Here is a 26,959-nt window from a genome sequence, read left to right as displayed (position 1 = left end):
GAAACAATAGACTTCAATTTCCATTAAGGAAGGGCATAGAACACTTTCCTAGAAAGAAAATTAAGTTTCCATATGAATCTATTATGAGAGCTACTTATGGATTGCATACCAAAGATGACAATACCTAGATCTATTTGTGTTTTAATGCCTAGCTAAGGGCATTAAACAATAGCGCTTGTTGGGAGGTAACCCAATTTTATTTTTTTTCTTTGCTTTTTGGTTCTGTTTTGCAATAAATAATTCATCTAGCCTTTGGTTAGATGTGTTTTTGTGTTTTAATTATTGTTTGTTCCAAGAAAGACCTTTGGGATGGCTTACGGTGATAGTTGCTTTGATCTTGCTGAAAAATAGAAACTTTTGTGCCCAGGAAAATAATTCTTATTTTTAACAGTAGCATGATAAAATACCGATTCATTTAGCAAACGATTAATATGCAAATTTCCGATGTTGTCCTAATTTTTCATAATTTTTAGAGTTACAGAAGTATTTGAAATACTCAGTTTGCTACAGACTGTTCTATTTTTGAGAGATTCTGTTTTCTATGTGTTGTTTGCTTATTTTGATGAATCTATGGGTAGTATCATGTCGGTGCAACAAACCCTGGGTCTGTTGCCTAGATTATGCACATGCACGAGAGCAAGGTTGATGCGTCAACCCAAGCAAGGATACAAGAAACCAAGAGGTTCCAAGAACCAGTATACAGCTCACAGAGATTAAGGACAAGCTAGAGAAGCAAGATATTGCCAAGAGAAGGGCCTCCCTTGCCAGACAGGCGAGCCCGCCAAGGGGAAAGGCCACCCCTAGAAGAAGACACCTAAGACACCCCGACAGGGCCTGCCTGGTCTCGCGGAGGCAAAACACCTCACCAACCACTCCAGCATGACCCACGTCATCGATCAATGCGGTGTCAAGCCACAAGATGATTAAGTGGCAGCCATTCGCCACATGGTAGCCATTTCCTACAGAAGAAACCCACAGATAATGCCCGTCCTGTGACATGTCAAGAGAACAGGCGCGGTGCTGGCAAGATAGCCCGGCAAGCCTTGCCGGGCAACCAGTGATGTGACACTAAGCGGTGCATTTAATGCGCCCTATCAGCCTGTATAGTTAGGTATGATAGCACTATTTGCTATCATATTAGTGCATAATGACTACTTTTCCATTATGGTGACCCCTTGCTCTATAAAAGGAGGCCCATGGCAACCGTAGAAAGGGATAGAAAGTAGCTGAACCCACACCCCCATACTCGCGCAGTCGCTACTGCCCTAAGGCAATCCCTGTCGGGCAATTGTACTATGCTTCACAACCTCCATTCCACCATCAATCCACCAAAGCAGGAGTAGGGTTTTGCGCCTTGCGGCAGCCCGAACCTGCACCACTGCAGGATGCTGCTAACATGACACTACGATCAGAGACCATTCGACAAAACTGTGTGCGATGCAATAATCGCAAACGGTGGTGGAAAAAACCGTCAAAAAAGGTGGAAAACGTTTGCGATGATGGATTCATCAAGCATAGTTCGGATTTTAGTTGCGTGTGCGATGCAGGGCATACGGTTCAGTTCAATTAACTGTTTGCGATGAGGAGGAACAAAAGAAACGGGTAGCCAGATGAAGGTGTGTGCGATAAACATCATACGGTTCACTCGGATGAACTGTTTGTGATTAGGCAACACAAAAGAAACGGGAAGCCATATGAAGGTGTGTGCGATGTACATCATACGGTTCACTCGGATGAACTGTTTGTGATTAGGCAACACAAAAGAAATGGGCAGCCAGATGAATGTGTGTGTGATGTACGACATATGATTCATTCGGATGAACTGTTTGTGATTAGGTAACACAAAAGAAACGGTCTGCCAAATGAAGGTGTGTGCGATGTACAGCATACAGTTCACTCGGATGAACTGTTTGTGATTAGGCAATACAAAAGAAACAGTCAACCAGATCAAGGTGTGTGCGATATACGACATGCGGTTCACTCAGCCTTGTCGTCAGTGTGTGACCTCTCTGGCAACCGTTCGCTCCCCACTAGCCTCTTCTTGTACCATGGCAACCATCCATCGTCTGTTCGCCTTTCCCTCTCGATTTGGAACTACTGTCGCACACACTTCCTCCCTCCATTTTCCTTCACCCTTCCTTTTGCCATAGTTCGATCAACTTCTCCTTGGAGGGAACAAGCCAAAAACGACCCCGTTATTCTTGCCCCAATCTGAAAGATGACGTGGTGGAGGAACTCATTGATCGGTGCAATGTCATCACCTCGGCTAGCATGGCAGGTTCGTTCAAGACCATTCTCGACTCTACTAATAACATCATTACACAGAACCAAAGGGTCTAGGAGCGGTTTGATCTCCCCAATCTTGTTCACCGTGACCCTGCTAACTGGCACGGGGACGAGGGAAGCCTCGCCTTGTGCAAGTTGATGCCACTTGATAATGATACGTGTGATGTTAAGATGCCATCGCTTGAGGGCAAGGCTTGGGCAGGCGCAAATGGAGATTGGGTTGTTTATATTGGGTACAACGGTGAGTGGGAACTTGTGAATGTGTACACTCGTCACCGGGTTCCACTTCCAAAAATCCTCGACTGCCCAAAGGTTGAGTACTCCGGTATTCTACGTGAGTTCAAATACGATCATGGTGACTTTCATCTACGGAAGATAGCAATTTGTCGAGCTCCCAACCGCTCTTGGGATTACACGAACTATGAAGTTGTTGCTATCTTCGACAAGCTTGTTGCCGTCCTTACTTCCATGCTTCCATGGATATTGCTCAAAAATCAATTTATGTACACGGATGAGTACTGTGATGCAATTCAATACGAGGGTCTTGTGTTTGCTGCCACCACTCGTGGCACTGTATTTGCACGGAATCCTGATGCTTTAAGTACGTTTGTTTTCCACCGTAATTATAATTTTTTTCATGCACATGCATGTGGGTTAGCTAGTTTCCCTTTACAAATTAACCTTCTTGTGTTTCTAAGGTCCTGTCAACATTCCACCACCTATACTTGAAATTTTTTATAACCAAGGGGGAGATGACAATGCTGATGATCCCGAGCATGAGGACGAGCAGGACCCATATACTCAGTGGTGCCTGGCAACTTATTTCGATGGATCACCTCATCTTGTCTATACACATGGCACTGCTGATGTTACTAAGGAAGCAGGTGTTGTCTCGCATGGTCGCACTCTCCGGGCCTATTCCAACATCCGTTGCAGGGTATTCGGGATGGATACTAGTGTACTAGCGCCAACACCTTCTCCCTGGTTCAGTATTGGAAGTCTTGGAGGAAACTCACTCTTCCTTGGACAAAACTATCCAATGATGGTGGAAGGCGATCCAGCTGCTGTTGACACAACATTACTACCATTTATGAGAAACAACTGTATCTATACCTCGGACATTGCTATGCTTCCCTACCGTCCCAATATGGGCCCTGACATAGGCCGCTTCAGCCTGGATGATCAGTCCTGCATTGGTCTCGAGATTGCCAGTAGCTGGCCCTTCCTAGAGAATCACTTTTGGTTCAAAGCAAGCGTTTCCAGCGCCGACGAGTGGTTGAGCTGAAGTTCATTTCATCGCTTTGTTATTTGTTGTGTGAGAAAAACTTTACTTTACTAGAATGTTTTGTTGGAAATGATCTATAATCCAACGTGTATCCTTGTTGTCGTCGTGGGTTGATGACTTGTTGTATGTAATCAATGGTACATTTGCATATGCGTCCATCAACTCACGCCTACTAGTGGTGTCCATATGAACAGTGCTGGTGGTTTTAGTTGCAAAAATTTGATAGTGCTAGTGATTTTAGCTGCATATTTTGAGAAATCGTAGTGTTACAAGGTTGACAAATGGCAATGTTGCTAGATAAACTAATGTCAATCTTTCCATTTTGAAAGATGGCAACATACCCAAAATGACAGATGCAAATCTTTACCAATTGTTTCTACGTGGTTGCACACAGGTCATGCAAAACAACCGTTTGCGTTGAAGGGATGCACAAATCCTGCACTGCGAGGGAAGACCATAGCTCTCACTTTGCATACGGGTATTCTATCTAAAACGTTTGCGATCAAGAGCTGCAGAAATCTTGCTCGACACATTTTCCCTTGGCTTCCTGGGGAAGCTGTCGGTTTGCATACGAGTGTTCTAACTAAAACGATTGCGATAAGTGTTTTATATTTAAATACCATTGGCGTTTTTGTCAAAAGAAAATAATTTGATAAGTCTGTACATTAAGAGAGAAAAACACAAGTTTGTTCAAACCATATCTTTCATTCAGTCACACTACGAATTTATATTCATATGATCGAGAATTCGAGATACGGTATTAAACCCCAAAAAAACTATTTTCGGCGGTGGCGGAGGCGGCGTGCCGCGCCGTCGTTGTCATTGTCGTCCTCCGGGACGCCATTTTTAAAGTCTTCAAGGCAGCACAAAATGTTCTTCACTTGTAAATCAAACATCATGTCATCGTGTGATCGACCGGAAGGGTGTGGGAGGACGGCAACTGGCACCACTAAGAGGTAGTGGCGACGGCAGCGTCCATTGCTGGTAATGGGGCGTGCTCACGGGCACCGGCACAGGCGCGGCGGGTGCAGCCAAACGCATGGGGACCAGCACCGCCGTGGGTGGAGGGGCGCGCACAGGCAGGGGCACGGGCGCGGCGGGTGCATCCAAACGCACGGGGGCCGGCGGCCCGGTGGGTGGAGCGGCACGCACAAGCATGGGCACGGGCGTTGGCGTTGGCATGTACACGAGCTCGCGCCCATGCCCGTGGCTTCTAGTTCTGCGATAGTGCTCGGCGACCAGCCCATTAATGCTACGGGATGGTCACTGGCGCAGGCGCGGGGATGGGAGCTGCGACAGGAGTAGGGGCAGCAACCGCCGCGGCCAGCTCGTTCTGGGCCATGTCCATGAGGCTCCATTCCTCCTTATTTTCTATCTCCTTCGACACGGAGTCGACTTCACCAAATTTGAAGACTAGTGGCAGATGATCATTCTGCGCCATGGCGTCGGTGGAGATCTGCGGGAGGGAGGGGAATGGGAGGCGAACAATAAGGCCGCCCGTATTAAACAGCGGCTCAGGCGCCATTAATGGAGAGGAAGGCGAGCGACCATGTAAGTCAAAGGGATCGCTTCCTAGTGAGCCTACGCAGCCTACAGCTCGCACGCTTTCCGGTGAGCCTGAGCATTGGAGGACAGCTCGCACGCCTCTTGGTTAGCCTGCGCACCGAACACCGCTTGCACGCCTCCCATTCAGTCAAGGTCAAGCAGCTGTCCGCACGGCACCTCCTATAGCCAATAAAATGAAGACATGTGGCGTCACGTGAATGGTTAACAAAACGCACACGATTTGAATTATACAACCGTTTGAGATATTAAACTGGCAGCTATTTTTTTCAAAATGCCTTTGTTGGCTATTATTCGAGTGCGCCTTCTCACAAAATGGACACGAAAAATACCACAGCATGTCGGGTGCCATTCCATGAAAGCATGCCATGTTTCATGAATTTAAGACGAGTTTTGGATTTACTAGAATTTTAAAGACAAATTTGTTCGCACACGAACACGTCACTGTGTACACTCGGCGTCGAGCGCGATACGCAAGGCACGTCGCCAAAGGAGGCTCACCAGAAGCGCGATACGCAAGACAATCCAGCAAGCTCTTTTGAAGACCCGAAACCCCACACTGCCGGGAGAGACCCTGTATGGACGTACGACCATGATGGGCTGCCCTAGGTCGGTTCGCCCGCCCCTAGGACTTCGTAGATCGAAACTCTCCAAATCGAAGAACACCGATGAACGAGAAGCAGAAAACTAGGGTAGGAGATGAAAGTTTGTAGATGGGTTTTGTGATTGTGTGTTGTTATTCAATCGTCCGTCACCCATTAAGTATATAAGAGGCGGCTGGACTTCGCGTGCAAGGAAAAGGCTTCGATTCACGTCCAACACCCTAGTCAAATTCGGATTGGCTTTGTCCGAACTTTTCGAAATTGTTCGGTTTAAACTGGCTGCACCTTGCGGGTAATTTTTGAGGTGGTAAACGACCTCGGATGAAACGAGTCCAAAAGCAATCTAGACCGTTTCGACGAGACGAACAACTTTCATGTTAAAAGTTTTTCGATTTGAGGCCATCTTCTGGGCCAAAACGGTCACGCAGAACACCTGTTCGCTCGCGCTACCCATCAGACCTATGTCTGGTGGGGCGCGCCACATCTCGCCTCGTGACAGGGCTGCACTCCGATTTCTCTAACTTTTGCATACGAACATGGATTGAGACGATTTTTATATCAAAATCAATCGACGAGGCGAAGACAATCCATGTAGAACGTTTTTCCATACGAGGCAGTCTTGGGGGCGTAATGAGCCGAATAGTGTTCTGAATACAAAATCTCAGTATTTCAAACACAATTTCGGCCTTCGAGATGAGATCGTATGGCGATGGATCAAACTTCAAAGATGTTCATATCAACAATACGAAACTTTTTATGTAGATCACTTCTCCATTTGAGGCCATATTAATTAATTTCTTGACCGTGCCAAAATCTGGTGTCAACACATGCCCTCCCGTTTTTCCGCAAAACTTGGATGCCAAAAAATAATTTGCCAGAGTTTGTTCTAAGGACGATGTCAACACTCCATCATCTATTTATATGTTCTTAGGGCGATAATCATATATCGGCCATGATTTATGCTAAGGGCGATAGTCATATATCGTCCATGTCTTTACTTAGGGCGATAGTTATATGTCGGCCGTTGCCTATCTAGGCTTCTCGCCACACACTTGGGTGATACTTATTTAAATACTCGCCATTGAGAGCTCGAGCTAACAATGTGCCTTGTATGGATTACACCAACTATGATTTTCCGGGAACTACTCTTGTAATCTTAAAAGGACCTTCCCAACTAGGAGACCACTTCCCGAATTTTCTCTCTTTTGGACCAACTGGTAGTATCACCTTCCACACGAGATCGCCAACTTGGAAATTTTTCAGCTTAACCTTCTTATTGTAAGCCCTTTCCACCCTCAACTTATCTCTCTCTCTATGGCCTTCAAAGCAGCCAAACATTTATCAGTGACTTCATCAATATTGCCCATCATCAAGTTATAAAAGTCTACTGCCGATAAATCATTTTTGCTTGGCTATTCTCAAAGCATTCAAATCTACTTCCACTGGTAAAACAACCTCTTGACCATATACTAGCTCATATGGAGTCACCTTCGTAGCACCAATGCCTTGAGATCCTATGTGCCCACAAAGCTTCAAACAACAACTCATGCTATCTCCTTGGATTATCCTTAATCTTCTTCTTGATGAGTTTGATTAAAATTTTATTGCTAGACTCAGCTTTTCTATTGGCTTGGGCATAATATGGAGAGGAATTGAGCAACTTTATGTTATAAGATTCGACAAATTGTCTGACTTGGTGTGACATAAAAGATGAGCCTTGATCTGTAGTCAACGTTTGAGGAATGCCGAATCTATGAATAATGTGCTCGGTTATGAATTTGATTACCTCCACATATGTCATGTTCTTGAGAGGTATTGCTTTAGACCATTTAGTGAAATAATCGGTTTCCACCAATACGAACCGATGTCCCTTTGAAGAAGACGGATGAATTTGTCCAATAAAGTCTAAACCCCGTCCACTCAAAGGCCAAGGCTTGATAATGGGATGTAACATAGCAGCAGGAGCCAACTGAATATCACCAAATTTTTGACAAGCTTCACACCCTTTGTAATATCTGAAGCAATCATTAATCATAGTTGGCCAATAAAATCCAACATGTTGTAGCAACCATTTCATCTTGGGAGCCAACTGATGAGTGCCACAAATACCTTCATGGACCTCCTCCATAGCAACTCTCGCTTGGTCCTAGTCCAAGAACTTTAGAAGAACATCATCAACCATTCGGCGATAGAGACCATCATCTCTCATTGTGTATTTAAAAGTCATACGCCGAACAGCCCTGCCCACCCTTCTACTAGGATCACACAAATAATCAACAATTGGCAATGCTAAAATAATCCAAAGTAGAAATTATATCTAGACACTTATCAAGATAAACATTAAGTGATTCGTCAAAACACTGAAAAACTTTGGATATTTGCTGCACTACTAATAACGAATCACCAAAAGCCTTAATATGTGTAGCACCTATAGCAAGCAACATCTCTAAGCCAAAAATCAATGCTTCATATTCAGCTTGATTATTTGTGCAAAAATATTCTAAGCGGCAGGAGGCTTCAAAAACAGCACCATGAGGAGGTATATAAACAATACCAACACATTGGCCATTTCTACAAACCGAACCATCAAAATATAATCTCCATGGTACTAACGAGACAAGGTTTATATCAATATCATGCTTGTCATCAATCCGATGCTCAACAATAAAATTAGCAACGATTTGGCCTTTCATGGATTTTAGAGATTTATAAGCCAAATCATATTCAATTAAGGCATAAGCCCACTTGCCAATTCTACCACTAAGAATTGGCCTATGCAACATGTACTTGATGACATCGGTTTGACAAGCTATAATGCAAGTACTAGGCACTAGGTAATGTCTCAATTTTGTACAAGCATAATATAAGCATAAGCATAATTCCTCAATAAATGTATACCTTGTCTCGATGTCCAATAAGCATCGGCTTAAATAAGTAATAACATGCTCCTTTCCTTCGGCCTCTTGAGTTAAAACAGCACCAATAACACCTTCTTCCGCTGCAATGTAAAGTCTAAATGGCCCCCTGTGCCTGGGCGCTTTCATAACCGGATGAGTGCACTAATATTTCTTAATTATATCAAATGCTTCTTGCTGTTTTGCCCCCCAAGTAAAATCAACATCATTCTTTAACCGAAGTATAGGAGTAAATGCATCAACCTTCCCTGATAGATTGACTATGAACCTCCTCAAATAATTGACCTTGCCAAGGAAGTTTTGCATATCTCTCTTGCATGTTGGACCTCTACTTTCTGTATAGCTTCTATCTTTTTGGGATCAATTTCCACGTCATCTTCATGAATAATGAAACTCAGAAACTTCCCAGCCGATACACCAAAGTCACACTTCAAAGGATTCATTTTCAGCCCATATTTCTTCGTTCTTTCAAAAGCTAAGCGCAAATCGGCTAGATGAGATTCAAAAGCATCTAATTTGACACCAATATAAACCTCAAGTATAATACCAAGTAAATATGAAAAATTAAATTCATAGCCCTTTGATATGTGGCACCGGCATTTTTTAATCCAAAGGTCATTAATAAGCATATCGGCTATTGGCATAGGATACTCATCTTTAGATGTAGCTCTATTCAAATCTCTGAAATCAATGCACACCCTCAACTTGCCGGAGCCTTTCTTCTCTATTGGTACAATGTTAGAAATCCACTCGGCACACCCGCAAGGTCTAATGAAATTATCTTTAAGCGAACGACCGATCTCTTCCTTGATCCGGTCATATGTTTTTGGATTAAACTTTCTGGCCGATTGCTTGTATGGCCTAAAACCGGCCTTTATAGGTAACCGATGCTCCACTAGCTCTCGGCTTAAACCTGGCATCTCATGATATTCCCATGCAAAGCAACAAACATATTCTTCTAATAGCTCGATCAACTTAGCCTTATGATTGGCTCTTAATTTTAGTTTACAAATGTCGGTCTAGGAATTGAACCATCTCCAATATCTATCTCTTCTAATGGATCGGCCGATGTAAAACCTTGTCCTAGTTTATCCATATCATCTAACTCTTCAATGGACTCATACATATTGTTCTCATCCGATCGATATTCTACAAGACGTTTCTGTAACCACTCTGAGTTAGGATCCATTTAAATACATCATACCTTGGAGCCGATTACCGTCAACCGGCTTTAAAGAAATGGGCACAAAACCACTTTTCGTGGCGCTAAGAAAATCATATTCTGATAAGTTGCGCCCCGTCAAGGAAGTAGCATTGGGATGTTGCCAATCCACCGATGCATCGGCCAAAGCAACACAAGCCGAATTATCCGCATGAATGACTTCTACTTCCACATCAACCCATTGAATTAAAAACTGGTGCATAGTAGATGGCATGCATTGGTTTGCATGAACCCAATCGTAGCCTAATATCATATTGTAGTTACCTTTCACCTCGACGACAAAGAATGCGGTAGCCAAAGGTTTGCTTCCCACCGTAAGCTCCACATACATTACACCTTTGGCTTCAGTTTTCTCTTTGCCTTCAAATCCATTAAGCACCATGTTGGTCTTTATTACATCTTCATCACGCGGCCCTAATTTTTTAAAGACCGGATATGGCATAAGATTCACCACAGCACAACCATCGACAAGCATTCTAGCAACCGGCGATCCATTAATATCACCTTTAAGGAACAATGGCTTCAAGTGCATCACCGGTTCTTTTGGCTTCTTGAATATAGCATTTTTAGGACCAAAACCTAGCTGAGCTACTTCCCCTTCTTCATCTGTAGCACGAAATTCAGTGGGTAAGTAATACACCATATTAATATCCATACTTTCATGAACCGGTGTAGACTCATAATCAAGCATTTCATCTTATGCCGCAAGCATGTCCACTGACTCCGAAATATCCTCAAGGGAAGAGGAAGTAGTAGGCAAAGTGGACGATGTAATAGTAGCCGCATCATCCTCCGTTGGTGGTGTAGGTGTTGCTATTATCAATGTAGAAGCCGCTATGTTTTCCTTTTGCTTTTGCCTCCACACTTGTTTTGGGGGTACCATGGGACGATTTCATTGAAAAATTTATCCCTTGGCTTTTCTGCTTCTTATTCCTCCTTCTCATTACTCCTCAAGCGCTGCAATCTCCTTTTTGGCGCCTTGGTCAGACCGGAAGGACACCACTTAGGCTGAGTATATTTTGGATCCCTCGACTTGGCCTTCCTTATGCTACATTCATGATCATTAGCTATGGGACCCTGCTGGACAGCAGCCAAATCATTATTAGAATCAGCCGGATTATCACCAATAGTCGTCTCTTTGATTGTTAATTCTTTAGTGCCTATCATAATAGTTTCAGCACTAGTATTCTTCTCCTTTTGCTTGCCAGGCTCTGAAATGTCAGCACATGGTGATTTAGCATGCCACACTTGCTTGCCAACCCTTCCATGATTATCTTGCATTCGCCGATTGACACCGTTGTTCAAACGGCCTCGTGTGGGATAAGAAAGCCTCTCATGAACGGGCCTCCTTGGTTCAGCCCAACCCGGATGAAAAGCATAAGGGGCCATTGGGAGCTGCCCCCATCCTCCATTGTAGCCACCCATGTAGTATGGCGCATAGGGGGGTGGTGCCATCCATGGTCCCGGTGCCCATGACCCATATGGTCTTGCATGATGCTGAGATTCTTCCCGAGGAGGTGACCTTGAGCGCTTCAAATTTAATGCCCGGTCAGAGCTAGAACCGGTCGCTTGATTGGCATACTTGGACAACAGCATATCAAAAGTCGGCTTGATTCTCTTGCGCTGCACTTTAGCTTCATTCATCTTCCACTTGCCAACCTCTGGACTCTTGGGCTTAACAAATTTGACATGCGTGTTCTCTTGCACTTGTGGTTGCCCCCCGAGTGTAGGATTATTGATGGTGATCTTGATTACCTCCTTGCCACCGGGTTGCTTGTCAAGCACAACTTGTCTCCCAAGACCTTTTCACTCTCCTTATTTTTGTTGGGCTCACCAATGACAATATTATTTTTATTAGCTGATTCGGCTATGTTGGACCAAATTAACATCTTCTTCCCCTCCAAATCAATGGTGTTCATTGGGAAAGGCTGCTTATCAACTTGCATCTCAGAAAAATTCAATCGTCCGTCATTAATGGCCGATTGTATCTGTTGTCGAAAAACATTACAATCATTAGTAGCATGAGAAAAAGAATTATGGTACTTGCAATAAGCACGTCATTTCAGGTCTTCGAACGGCGGTAAAGTATGAGATATTCTAATAATCTTGGCTTGCAACAAAGCATCAAATATTTTATCACACTTAGCAATGTTGAAAGTAAATTTCATCTCTTCATCATGATTCTTATGAATCGGCTTTAAATCATTGCAAGTAAACGGTTTGGCCTTAGATGGCCAAACAAATTTAGCAGCATAAATATCACCCTCATTGTCCGAGTGACTACTATCATACCCAACCATATTCATCTTAGGATGATTAGTTTTATATCTACGCACCTCTTTAAGATCTTTGCTTGGGCTTTCCTGAGCTAAAGCCCTTTGCAAGACTTGGTTGATATTTAAAAACTCATGTCCTTCTAGCCTTTCTCTAATGTGAGTTCTCAAACCACTAAGCACAAGATCAGCCAAATCTCTCTCGGTTATCACCAAACTATAGCACCGGTTTTTTGCATCTCTAAATCTTTTGACATAATCGGAGACCGATTCATCATGCTTTTGCTTAACCGATGTAAGATGGGATAGTTTAAGATCATTGTCACACTGTAGAAGTGATCATGAAACTTTTGCTCCAATTGAAACCATGTAGTAATAGAACCGGGTGGTAATGCAGAAAACCACGAGAAAGCAGTACCGGTTAAAGATAAAGGAAAAAAACATACTTCCCACTCGTCTCGTGAAATTGCCTAACCTAATTGTGCCAAGTATTGACTATCATGCTCCCATGTAGTCTTTTTTCCTCTCCGTTGAACCTAACAAAATCTGGAACTTTATATCCGGGAGCACATGGCACGGCATCAAAAATTTCTAGATATGGTTTCCTGGAAATTCGTGGTTTAGGTAGTTCAATCCCACAATGCTCTCGGAACACCCTAGACATTTCCTCTCTGATATTAGCCAAAATATCACTTGTATTGAGTGACGTTGTGTGTGGTTGTGGCGCATGGTGAATATGATTTCTAATAGTTGGTACACTGCTAGTCGGAAGAGATGGTGGTGTGTATGTTGTACCATAGTTCGGCACTGATCCACTTGGACTTGCCGAACCGTAACCTAGCAATGTAGTTGGATTCACTAAACTTGGTACGTTCATGGCAGGATTAAAGGGTGGAGAAACAAGTTGGTTTATCTAACTGGGATAAGAATTCAACAGCACGGGCGGCGCCGATGAAATAGGTAAAGTTGGACTAAAGTTTTCCACACTAGCAGACATACTACCACTACCATTGTATGATTGAGGAGTATTATTTCGAGCAGTATTATTGTCCATGATAGCTTGGTAAATAAGATCATTATTCTGAGCAATAAGAGTAGTAATTTCAGCCAACTGTTCAGGAGAGAAGATTTTGCTTACAACCGGTTCTACCTGCTCATTGTGAAGAGGAGAAAACTTGATTTCTTCAATTGAAGTGATGTTGCCTTGGCGATCCTTTTTGAACTTAGCAAGGAACTCCTGCATCTCCTTCTCTTCACGTGCCTTCTTGTACTCCTCAAAAGCTTGGCGATGCTCTGCCAATAATTCCTCAAAATTGGGTTGTTTGATGTTATCGGCATACACTTCAGATGGCTTGGGAAGATCGACCATGATGGATGATGATGATTGCTCTTTGCTCCCTAGCGGAGTCGCCAAATAGTGTGTTCGCACACGAACACTTCACCGTGTACCCTCGACGTCGAGCGCGATATACAAGACACGTCGCCAAAGGAGGCTCCCCGGAAGCGCGATACGCAAGACAATCCAGCAAGCTCTTTTGAAGACCCGAAAGCCCACATGGCCGGGAGAGACCCCATATGGACGCACGGCGGTGATGGGCTGCCCTCGGTTGGTTCGCCCTCCCCCTAGGACTTCGTAGATCGAAGCTCTCCAAAGCGAAGATCACCGATGAACGAGAAGCAGAAAACTAGGGTAGGAGATGAAAGGTTGTAGATGGGTTTTGCGATTGTGTGTTGTTATTCAATCGGCCGTCACCCCTTAAGTATATAAGAGGCGTCTGGACTTCCCGTGCAAGGAAAAGGCTTGGATTCACGTCCAAAACCCTAGTCAAATTCGGATTGGTTTTGTCCGAACTTTCCAAAACTGTTCGGTTTAAACTGGCTGCACCTTGCGGGTAATTTTTGAGGTGGTAAACGAGCTCGGATGGAAACGAGTCCAAAAGCAATCTTGACCGTTTCGACGAGATGAACAACTTTCATGTTGAACGTTTTTAAATTTGAGGCCATCTTCTAGGCCAAAACGGTCACGCAGCACACCTGTTCGCTCGTGCTACCCATCTTTACCTAATAATAAAGCAAATTGGGTTTCTTTCGTCCGTCATAGCATTTTTCAAAAAAGTCCCTCTATTTCAGAGAATTCAACCCGCAGTCCTGTTTTAAGTTAAAACGAATCATTATTTTTGTATTTTACACAAAAGTCCTTGTCTTTTCTTGAAATCAACCCGCCGTCCGGATTTAAGTCACACCCGAACCGTTATTTTACATTTTTCGAAAAAAACCCTGATGTTTTAGATAATTCATCCGCGGATCATATTTAAGTCAAACAAATGCTTTTTAAAATCATCCATATCTTTTAAACCGTAACTCCGATTTGAACATGTTATATATGAAATTTGATTAGAAAAATATGTAGAATATGAATATGAGATTATTTTTACCTGTTAAGTATTTTTAAATATTATTTTGGAATATATTTGAGTCAAACCAAATGATTTTCTAAATTATCTGTATCTTTTAAACCGTAACTTTGATTTTAACATATTATATATGAAATTTTATTAGAAAAATGTGTAGAATCTAAATATGATGTTAATTTAACCTGTTAAATATTTTAAAAATATTGTTATGGAAGCAAACTTATAATTTATAGCGCAAGATCCTTTTTTTCATACCGACGGCTATCCAGATTGCAAATAAACACCCCACTATAACCATATAGGGAAAAGAAAACATCAATAACTACACATGCATACCTCTGAAAAATGTCGCAGGGGAAAACAACAGATTTCTCATCGCGAGAGTGAGAGAGAGAGGGAGGAGAGAGAGATGTCTTAGGATTAACAATATTCAACACACGTTTTTTGTTGTCTTGTGTGAACACCGAGGCCATCGCCGGCGAGGGTGGGAAGGAGGATAAGCGGCAACACAAATATGATGCCTCGCAAAAATAAAGGAGATGGACCTATTGTGGTCTTGAGTGATCGTTGTTAAGTTACGTGTGTTATGTTTTCTCTCCCGTTGCAACGCACGGGCTCTTTTGCTAGTCAGACCTATGTCTCGTGGGGCGCGCCACATCTCGCCTCGTGACAGGGCTGCACTCCGATAGCTCTAACTTTTTCATACGAACTCGGATTGGGACGATTTTTATATCAAAATTGATTGTTTCGACGAGCCGAAGACAATCCGTGTAGAACATTTTTTCCATACGAGGCAGTCTTGGGGGTGTAATGAGCCGAATAGTGTTCTGAATACAAAATCTCAGTATTTCGAACACAACTTCGGCCTTCGAGATGAGATCGGACAGCGATGGCTCAAACTTCAAAGGTGTTCATATCAACAATACGAAACTTTTTTCTGTAGATCACTTCTCCATTTGAGGCCATATTAATTAATTTCTTGACCGTGCCAAAATCTGGTGTCAACAAAAGTATATATCAACCTTTTGCTGGCAATTAATGGTGCCCTGATGTTTGAAATTCATTCTTATTTATTGCATGGGACCTAAGCATGCACCCAAGGACACATATTTGATTTTTCAACCAATTTATATGCATTAGAGCATGTGCATGTAGTTCAAATTTGAATTATGCACATAAATGCATTGAAAACTCAATAATGCATAAAAATGTTCAAACGAACCCCAGAAAATCCCAAAATTTGACACAACACCCCTATTGTTCTTTGTTGACACGAGAATTTTTTTGAAAGCAATAAGAGGCAATGGATATCGTTTCGTCCCCAAAGGTAGGACATTCCCTACCGAAACCATCACGCTTGTTGTGAGAAGCATATCCCCAAACCTGCCCCAAATGGGACAAAAAATTTACCACGGCATGTCAATGCCCCTCCATGATAGCATGCCATGTTTCCTGAATTTCGGAAGAGCTTTGGATACTAGAATTTAAAAGTCAGGTATATCAATGTTTGCGGCCGATGGACCGTGCCCTGGTGTTTGAAATTCATTCCCATTTCTTGCATGAGACCTAAGCACACACGCAAGGACACAGATTTGATTTTTCAACCAATTTATATGCATTAGAGCATGTGCATGTAGTTCAAATTTGAATTATGCACATAAATGCATTGAAAACTCAATTAATGCATAAAAATGTCCAAACGAACCACGAAAAATCCCAAAAATTGACACAACACTCCTGTTGTTCCATGTTGACATGAGAAAAAAATTGAAAGCAATAAGAGGCAATGGATATCGTCTCATCCCCAAAGGTGGGACGTTCCCTACCGAAACCATCAGGCTTGTTGTGAGAAGCTCTGGTTTATGAGAAGCATATCCCCAAACCTGCCCCAAATGGGACAAAAATTTACCAGGACATGTTGATGCCACTCCATGATAGCATGCCAAGTTTCATGAATTTCAGACGAGCTTTGGATTTACTAGAATATAAAAACCAGGTATCTCAATGTTTGCGGCCGAGTGACCGTGGCAGGGTGTTTGACATTCATTCCCATTTCTTGCATGTGACTTAACCATGCAACCAATGACACATATTTGAATTTTCAACCCAATTTATATGCATTAGAGCATGTGCATGTAGTTCAAATTTGAATTATGCACATAAATGCATTGAAAACTGAGGTAATGGATAAAAATGTCCAAACAAACCCCAAAAAATCCCCAAAATTGACACAACACTCCTGTTGTTCTATGTTGACACGAGATTTTTTTGAAAGCAATAAGAGGCAATGGATATCGTTTCGTCTTCAAAGGTGGGACGTTCCCTACCGAACCATCAGGCTTGTTGTGATAAGCTCTGGTTTGTGAGAAGCATATCCCCAAACCTGCCCCAAATGGGACAAAAAATTTACCACGACATGTTAATGCCGCTCCATGATAGCATGCCAAGTTTGATGAAATTTAGACGAGCTTTGGATTGCTTAGAATATAAAAACTAGGTATCTCAATGTTTGTGGTCGAGTGACCGTGGCAGGGTGTTTGAGATTCATTTCCCATTTCTTGCATGGGACATAAGCATGCAAACCAAGGGCACAAATTTGAATTTTCAACGAATTTATATGCATTAGAGCATGTGCATGTAGTTCAAATTTGAATTACGCACATAAATGCATTGAAAACTCAATTAATGCATAAAATGTCGAAACGAAGCACACAATCGTACAAAGTGAATGGTCCGGCAGCACCGCGCGCAAAGTTTCCCTCCACATTTCCAAAATTTTGGCCTACCGCCAAAATATCTACCCCTGCCCCCTTCCCCACCCCTTTTGTCCCCGACTACAAGTGAAATTTCCCCTGTTTCCTCCTTCCTTCCTTCCTAAGCTATATCCGCTTCCTCGCTCTCGCCGTCTCGCATGCTACCACCGGGGTCGCCATGGTCTTCTTCAAAGACCTCTCTAGTGGTTCCTCCTCCGGCGACGAGTCCTTCACCACCCGGGTATGCCTCTCTTCTCTCTCTCGGGCTATGACTTGGAATGAAGGATTTTTACCCGACGGTCAATTTGAGTCATTTCTTACTCTTGTAGCTCCCTAGGACAATCAGTGGCAACGAATGGAGCGGGGTGGCTGAAGATATCTCTGCTCATTGTCACCATCAATCTCCATGCGTGAAGCTAGTTGCATTTGAATCTATGGACGGTGGGAGGAAGTTTCTGGCATGGGCAGAGAAGGTTAGACCCTCTTTCGTTGTTACAAATCATTTGTTAGATGTGATTTAGACACTGTCACGGTCCCAACCCATTCGCACCACACCTTCAACCAAACGCATCCTAAGATAGTGTCATAGTTTGTATATAGTATCTTAAATAGTTTCCATCTCATCAGCGGTGCCATTAGAAAACAATTTGGCACCGCTTTAGCAGTTTGTGCAGCCAACTTTGGTCCACACAAGCCAAGCAGTAAAATAATAAATCTTTATGGTACAAAGGAACTGGGCATGGGAGCAACTACGTGCTCCGGAGTCCGGGACACTGATTTTTTTCTACTGCATCGGCTCCCCACTGCAGGGCACCGGTGCGAGATGTAGCAACAATTGTCTTTACCCCAGTTTTGGCATACATAGTGGACGACCTTAGTGCTATTTGTTCTATGTTACTAAATTTGTGCATGTACACACCTGTTAGTATCAATTTGCTATCATCCAAGCATTGTCGCTATGTTGTTTCAGTTATATTTACATTCCTCATAAAATGTTCAATTTGTTATTTATTGTACATGAGTAAGAACTAAGAACTTGTAGCGTTGTTATAGTTCATTATAGCTTCTGATGTTCCAGAATTTGGTTGTTGTCTTAGTAGCAATTAATTCATCTACACATTGATCTTTTTGAGAAGATATGTCAAAATTAACATGTTTCTTCAGTTTTTCAAAATAAGCATTGATGATTTTCTATGTTGCTATAAACCCATTTCCCCTACAATTGTTACGGATCTAGTTTTAAATATTATAGGATGAACGGAAGTGTTCTTACCTAGAGTGGGTTGATCAAGAGTGGCCACAGTCTTTGAAGATGTGCCTAGCGAAGCTCTAGAGCATCTATTAGGAAGAGAACAGATGTAGGCTTAGAGAAATTGTTGTCAACGTTGAAGAATATTTGAAGATGTGGGATAAAAAGAGGAAGGTGGAGAATAAGCTCAGATTTTTTAAATCAGACTTTGCTAAGATGGTGTTGGCCAAGGAGGAGGCACTTTCCTAGTTGGCCAGTGCAAAACAGGTTCTTACTGAACTAAAAGTAGAGGTGGGTAAGACGATCATGGATGGCCTCGATTAGGGAAATGAATATATTGTTCTTATGAACTTGAACTAGCTATATGTTGTACTGTGCTGTTTTCATGTAGCTATCATAATGTGATGTTATTATATATTTATGTGCCTGATATGAAATTGGCAAACAGCTGTTCGATATGAAATGTGAATTTGCGTAATACTGGAATTATTAATTGTAAACTAATAAACTTGCTAAATGTGGCATGGAACTTTACAAATGGTTATAGAAGTAAAAGCACTTGCAATGGATAGACCAATGCCACACAATTTTCTTCATCAAATCAAGTGTGATGTAGTTGATAAAAGCAAATAGTTAACCAAGACAGACCATGTGTTATAGTTACACCTTTCACACACGAGCCTACCCATAAAACTATGTGCGACGTACATACGAACGGAAACGTTTTCCCTGGATTGACTGTGTGGGATGTACATAATAACGGAAATGTATTCCTTGGATTGACTGTGTGTGATATACATACCTACGGAAATATTTTTCTGGGATTCACCGTGTGGGATGTACATACCTACGGAAATGTTTTTCTTGGATTCATCATGTGGGATGTACATACCTATGCCTGTGTCCCAAGAGGGCCTATCCCCGATGATTTCTGGGTCGTGTGGGAAGGACCCCCCCTATCGCCCACACTCACTTGGCGACAGTTCCAAATGCTGTCGCGGAAAGGGGTTAAAACCCGTTTGTATAGCACTGTCGTATACTAGTGCTGGGTAAATTGCTTGTGTGCTCTCTGTTGTGATGTTGTGCGCTGGTCTGCTCTTTGTGCAACATGACGTACCCCTGCCGAACCAGCAAGGGGCCTCCTGGTCACATAGGTGGCCGCGGATATCCCACGACATCTTTGGTGCGCCAGGTAGGGGGATCGCTTGCGCGAACCTAAAAGCGTGCGCAATGTGTCATCTTCATCTTCGACGACGCCATCGACCATGGTGCCAAGAAGAAGTCCAGTGCTTCGGACAATCCATCCACCTCGAAGGCTCCGCTGCCCGCGGCCTCTAATGATGTGGGGGATGCAGAGGCATGCGAGGACGTGAACGCTGCTGGGGACGAGTGTAACACCCCGGATGTAACTTTCCATATTTGTAACTCCGACTCTTGCCATTTTCAGCTATGTGATATGATATTTCCCTTCGTGGTTGGGTACTTGTCTAAGTTTTGCATTTTGTTCATGTCATGCATTTCATATCATGTCATCATGTGCATCTCATTTGCATTCGTGTTCGTCTCATGCATCCGGTCTTTTTCCCCATTGTCCGTTTCGCAATCCGACGCTCTCTGAGGCACCCGTTGCACCCCTCTAATCTTGTTTTGTGAGCGGGAGAAAAATGTTCTCCGAATGGGTCAAGATTTGTCGAGTGGCCTTCTTACATCATCGGTAGACCGCCTATCAAATTTCATTCCATTTGGAGGTCGTTTGATGCCCCAACGGTTAACCGGGTAACCACAAAAGCCCATCTCTTGTTGCAACCGAATACCCCTCCAAAACAGCCCACTAACCCATCCAAAACCCCTCCATGCTCTCCATCGTTGGATCACGATCGTGTGGGCGAAAATTGTACCTCATTGGACTCTCCTAGCTCCCTCTACCTATAAATTAGCCCCCCTCCTAAATTTCGGGTCCAAAACCCTAGTTTACCACCACCTCCGCGCCGCCGGACGCATCCGCGCCGTGCCGGACATGTCTGTAGCTCCCCTCCATGTCACCCGGGCCAATCACGTGATGCCGTGTCACCTCCGCCGCCGCTTCTAGCCAATGAGGCGGCGCCACCTCACCCTGCCGGCTCCCCTCCACCATGCCGGCCCTATAGGCCCATCGCAGGGCCGTGCTGGCCCGAGCCGCCGCTGTTGTAGCCCGCGCCAGCCCGGAGCCTCACCTCCACCCAGCGCCTCCGTCGGCCACCCGGGCATCGCCGGAGGCCCCGACCCTGCCGCCTCGTCGCTGGGCTTCGCTGCCCCGTGTGCGCGCTCACCTCCGCCGCACGCCGGCCCCCGCCGCCTGCTCCGCCGCACCACCGCTCATCGCCGCCTCCCGCTGGCGAGCTCCAACACCAGAGCTCCCTCGCGCCTCACGTCATCCTCCGGCAACCGGATTCGCCCGGAACCGGCCGCCTCCCCCTCGCCTTCCTCCGCCTTGCCAGCGCCCTGGGCTCACCGAAGTGCCGCACCTCGGTGGAGCACCGTGCCTCGCCGCCGGGACCGACCGATCCCGGATCTACCCCCACCCCCAAACCAAACATGGCCGCCTATACGGACTCGTCCCTGGGATCGTTCCGTCCAGTTTTTCCCATGAGGTGATTTTGCCAGTCCCCAGAAAAACATATCATGAGTGCATGTTTAACCGCTCGTAACTTTGTGCATGTGGCTCCATTTTGGGTGTATGATATATCCAAATGTTTGTCTCGTGATGGTCTTCATGTTAGTGTCATTTGCATGCATGTTATTGTCCATTTTGATGCCTTTATCATCGTTGGAAAAGTGCTATATGATGTTGTCTGCTTGAATTTAACAGAACTTGATGATTTGTCATTTTTGGTACATTTTGTGTGTGCATCCTATGAGCATGATGTCTACATGTTTTATGAGCTCCATCATGCCATCTTTACAGGGGTGCAAGTCTTGTATTTTTTTTTGATATATGTGGTGACTAGCACAAGCATGCAAAGTAGGATTCATAATGTTGCTGATTTCAGACACTTAGTGATTTTGCCTAGTCCTTTCCTGTTATAATTTCATGCCATGTAAACTTGTTTCTACCATGAGATCCATGCACATTTTGAGATAGTCCAGTAAGCATGTTTTGAAGATGTGGTATTGCTCTGTTCATCCATGCCTCTGGTTGTAATTATGGAGTAGTGTATCATGTCAGTTCCTTGCTCTGCTTTTGCTAAATATTATTCCTGACAGATTGTTAACATGAGTTTCAATATTGCCATGGGTGTTGCTAGTGATCCATTTGCTCTATGAACTTGGTCTTGCCATGCTTAGCTTCTTGCATATGCTTACTTCATGTTGGTTACCCTGTGATGCCATGAAATGCCTTGTGGTGAGTGAATTGAGCTTGCAAAGTTGCTATCATGAATCGGTTCCTGCCATGCTCTGTTTTTCGTCCAAGTCCGAAACTTTTCATATAACTTGCCATGATTGCATGGGTGCCACATTATATTATATGCATCTTTGGGTAAAGTTAAGTAAGGGAGATTTGATCTATGCCTTGAGTACTAGCAGGCCATGCCCTTGTTTGCCATGTTATGTTCCTGTAGCATGTTGTTCGTTAGCTCTAAACATTGCTATATGATGTTGTTTTGACATGTCTAGTATTTTCACCAAGTCCGTGAATCTGTTATCATTTGCATTTTTGCCATGCCATTTTGAGCTTGTTCTAGTGAGAACTAGAAGGAGGTCATTGCTCATAATTTGTAGACCTTCACCTGTACTTTATGGTCATGTGCTTTGTTGCTACGTTGGAGTGTTGTAGCATAGTTTCTGGTTGCATTCTAAGTTCTATGATGTTGTTAATCACAGATTTGCATCATTCTTGTTTTGCTTGTCATTTGCAAACCGTGCATCCGTTTTCGGTGATCCTTATATCGATTTTGACTGAAATCACCCCATCTTTCCAGCGGCAAACTTGTTTCGACAAGTTGATGCCTTGTTCATCCTTTTCCTTCTGGAGTACCCATATGCATTGCACATCATATATTGCATTTGATGCCATGTCTTGCATCATGCTTTTTGTGCATTACACCGTGATTGATTGTTGTTCCGTTGCTTGCGTTCTTGCTTTGGGTAGAGCCGGGAGACGAGTTCATGAACGAGGAACCTGTTGAGTATGCTAACGAGGATCAAGCTTTCGACAACTATGAGAACTTTGCAGCCAAGATGACAATTACCCTCGATATCACTTCCATCTTTGCTTGCAAGTTGTTCGCTCTATCGCTATGTCGCATTAGCTACCACTTTTTTTATCATGCCCCCATATTGCCATGTCATGCTTCTAACCCACCTTAATAGCAAACCGTTGTTTGGCTATGCTACTGCTTTTGCTCAGCCCCTCTTATAGCGTTGTTAGTTGCATGTGAAGTTCAAGATTGCTCCATGTTGGAACATGTTTATGTTGGGATATCACAATATCTCTTATTTTAATTAATGCATCTATATACTTGGTAAAGGGTGGAAGGCCCGACCTTATGCCTGGTGTTTTTTTCCACTCTTGCCACCTTAGTTACCATCATACCGGTGTTATGTTCCTTGATTTTGTGTTCCTTATGCGGTTGGGGTTATGGGACTCCCTTGACAGTTCGCTTTGAATAAAACTCCTCCAGCAAGGCCCAACCTTGGTTTTACATTTGCCTAACAACCTATAACTTTCCCTTGGGTTCTGTAGACCCGAGGGTCATCTTTATTTTCACCCCCCGGGCCAGTGCTCCTCTGAGTGTTGGTCCAACCTAGAGCCACTTGCGGTGCCACCCCTTCACCCGGGGTCTTAGGTTGTTGTACATAGTGTTCATATGGTGTGCCCTAAGAACGAGATATGTGCAGCTCCTATCGGGATCTGTCGGCACATCGGACGGTCTTGCTGTTCTTGTTTTACCATTGTCGAAATGTCTTGTAACCGGGATTCCGGGACAGACCGGGTCTTTCTGGGAGAAGGAATATTCTTCGTTGATCGTGAGAGCTTGTAATGGGCTAAGTTGGGACACCCCTGCATGGTATAAACTTTCGAGAGCCATGCCCGCGGTTATGTGGCAGATGGGAATTTGTTAATATCCGGTTGTGGAGAACACGACCGTTGTGTAGCTTCTCATCTTACTCTTATTTGCGTATGTTAGCCACCATATTGGCTTAGCGCTTGCTGCAACTCCACCTCACTACCTCCTACCCATAAGCTTAAATAGTCCTGATCTCGCGGGTGTGAGATTGCTAAGTCGTCGTGACTCACGGATACTTCCAAATAGTTGAAGGTGCCGATGATACCAGTGCAGGTGATGGTACCAAACTCAAGTGGGAGCTCGATGAGGACCTTGGTCGTTACTATTTGTTGTTTCTTGATGATCAGTAGTGGAGCCCAGTTGGGACGATCGGGGATCTAGCATTTGTGGTTTATCTTCCTTTTCATTCGGGTTTGACCATAGCCGGTCTATGTGTGTGTATTGGATGATGTATGAATTATTTATGTATTATGTGACGTGGCGAGTGTAAGCCAACTCCCTTTATCCCTTTCTTGTTCATTACATGGGATTGTGTGAAGATTACCCCTCTTGTGACAAAACCACTATGCGGTTATGCCTCTAAGTCGTGCCTCGACACGTGTGAGATATAGCCGCATCGTGGGCATTACAAGTTGGTAATCAGAGCTATCCCCGACTTAGGAGTCACCTGCTTAATCGAATCGCTGATGTGTTGAGTCTAGAACAAAAATGTTTTGAGTCTTAGGATTATATATATCGGAGAGTAGGATTCTTTTTACTCCTCAGTCCCTTCGTCGCTCTAGTGAGGCCTCCTGACGTAGATGTTTTGTCTTTCCTCTCCTCAAATTTCACGATTTTTTTAGGATCACACGGGTACGTTGGAAGCATTCTGATATTCTTGTGACGAGAACATTGTTCTTGGTGCCTCCTGATATTTAGGGGTTGTGGTAGTGTCCCGAGGAGTTGAGCTCCGAGGTGTTGTCGTCACAATTTTATCGTTGCAGTTCTGGAATACCTGAGTTCGCCGTCATCAAAAATTTCTTTTATGCCGTTGTTGGTGAGATAACCTCGACGCCACCCAGTACTGGGCGGGAGTTCAGGAGTATTACCATAACTCGTATAACAGATGCTTTTTAAAGGTTGAGGTACATGATTTCCGGAGTTTTCTTGGTTATGCGTTGACGGATGGATACATTTGGAGCGTAGGGCTTGTTAGTTGTGTGATATATATTGTGCCTCCCTGTATCCCCAACACCAGATTGCATAACCAAAAAGTTTCGGGAGTTTTTATGTGGGAATGCAAGTATCTCATAGCAGTTCTTTCCAACAGACACATGATACGATATGGGGTCTATCATATGTTTGTTCTGGCTTATTTCCTAAGCCAATCCTTTGTTTCGTTTTGAGTTGTGGTATTCGAGTTACTTCAATGTAAAGTGTTGATTCCATTCCTTCCCTAAGCGGTGTTCTCATATTTCTATGGGAGTGCTAATCCTTTTGATCATCGAGATTTTCATGTTAATTATTTTCCAACCGGCGTGCTTCTCTTCATGTGGATCCGATCATCTCAACATTCGCGAGATCAATTCTAAGTTTTCTCAACGGTGTTTGTTTCATCCATCCCAAGTTGTCATTGTTTTTCCCCCCCCCCCCCCCCCTTTTTTTTTTAAGGACTCAGATTTCTTAATCAAGTATCCATCTTATGGATGTGAAGTCTCTTCATTCTTTTCTTTCTATGTTCTTATCCGGTGATTCTCATGAAGATACTAATGGAGCTTCAAGTTCATCATCCTTTTTTCTTCTCCGGTGGATTCTATTCAAGCTTTGTTGATCATACCCTTTTCCTCATTTCAAATGTTTTCCCATAGCGGTGCACCTCGTAATCTTTCATTTCTTGTTATTCATTTGTTCCGGAGTGCTAAAGATATCTCAGGAGATTCATGATTCAATTCTTAATCCGTTCAACTATTTCGAGATTGTTATGTCATTCAAGCCATTTAATTAAGCTGGTGCAATCCCTCTTTTCAAGCAACTACTAGTGAAGCTACTACCAACTACCAACTCAGATGTCTCCGTAGTAATCTTCATAGAGATTACCACCATATCCTGGGAGCTGAACATGATCATCTGGAAACAGTCGGTTATGTGGAGCTTGCGGTCCATAAGGACTCTGATGTGGCCTCGGTCCAACAAATGGTGGGAGACGGGGTCCACGAGGAGGAGTGATGCCTCCTACATCACGCCAGTCCATACGATCCGGTAGACTAGACCGCACGCGGTACAAATCCCTCATGTCCATATACCCAGCCTGCACGGCAGGTGCAAACCGTGTCAGAGTGGCCCAGTGATCAGCTCGACTGTTGAAAAGCTCCATTCGCAAAGCACGATTCTCGCGGTCCTTATCCTCAAGCAACTCTGTGGTTGTGCGGAGTAGAGAATCCTCATGGGAGGAGTCAGCGTAGAAAGCCTGGTAGTACCCTTCAACACCAGGAAGTGATGCTGGCATATAATGGAACTCAGTGTTTCGAAGCAAAGGAATTCTAGCTCGCATGATGGTCATCATCGAGTAAGCTGTGTCCTGCATGGACATCTCAATGGTAATCCCAAGTCCATAGGAACAATGGAGGGATTCAGCAGCTCCAGGATAGGAAGGGTATATCCTGACTGTGCAAAGATATTGGCTCTGGTTGAAATCTCGATGTTGCTCCTCAACGGTATATTCATGATACCATCGATAGCCCGCCTCGGTCATCACACGGACTAGCATGGCCGTGTGACCAGGTACATCGAGGCATCGAGTCAAATGAACCACTTGATTCTGGGTGCGGTTGGCCATCTGAAAGCACGAAATAATGCAAAGGCATTAGAGTTTTATAGGAGAAATCGGACAGCATAACGGCTGTAAATGCTCAGAAAAAGATTTGAGACATTCACAAAAGTTGGCAAAACCACTCAACAACATCATATCAAGGTTCTAATTCAACTGACAACATACTAAAAGTAGTAGAAACTAAATTGAGGCCTGGAACCAACAATCCTAAGATTCTACGGATTAGTAACACGTGAACCTGATAGAAGATGAGATCCTAGTCCTTAACCCACGTAGAAAGAGAAGAGGATGACTCAGATCAGAGGGCATAATGTAAAGGATTAAAAAGATCCTTACGTTACCTCCCACAATCAATTCCCCTACATATAACTAAAGCATTTCTAGACTCAACATCGACCAGTTTGGCTTAACAAACCTACAGGCAGTCCGGCTCTGATACCAACGCTGTCAGGACCCCGATTCTAAGTCACACTGATCTAGCCTGTAACACCTCATATCACTTTGCGGCCTCACGCACGGTATTCCCACGGGTGTCGCCTT

The sequence above is a fragment of the Triticum urartu genome, chromosome 3 (assembly GCF_003073215.2).
Source record: "Triticum urartu cultivar G1812 chromosome 3, Tu2.1, whole genome shotgun sequence".
Lineage (NCBI taxonomy): Eukaryota > Viridiplantae > Streptophyta > Magnoliopsida > Poales > Poaceae > Triticum > Triticum urartu.
Note: the sequence above shows the minus strand (reverse complement) of the source record.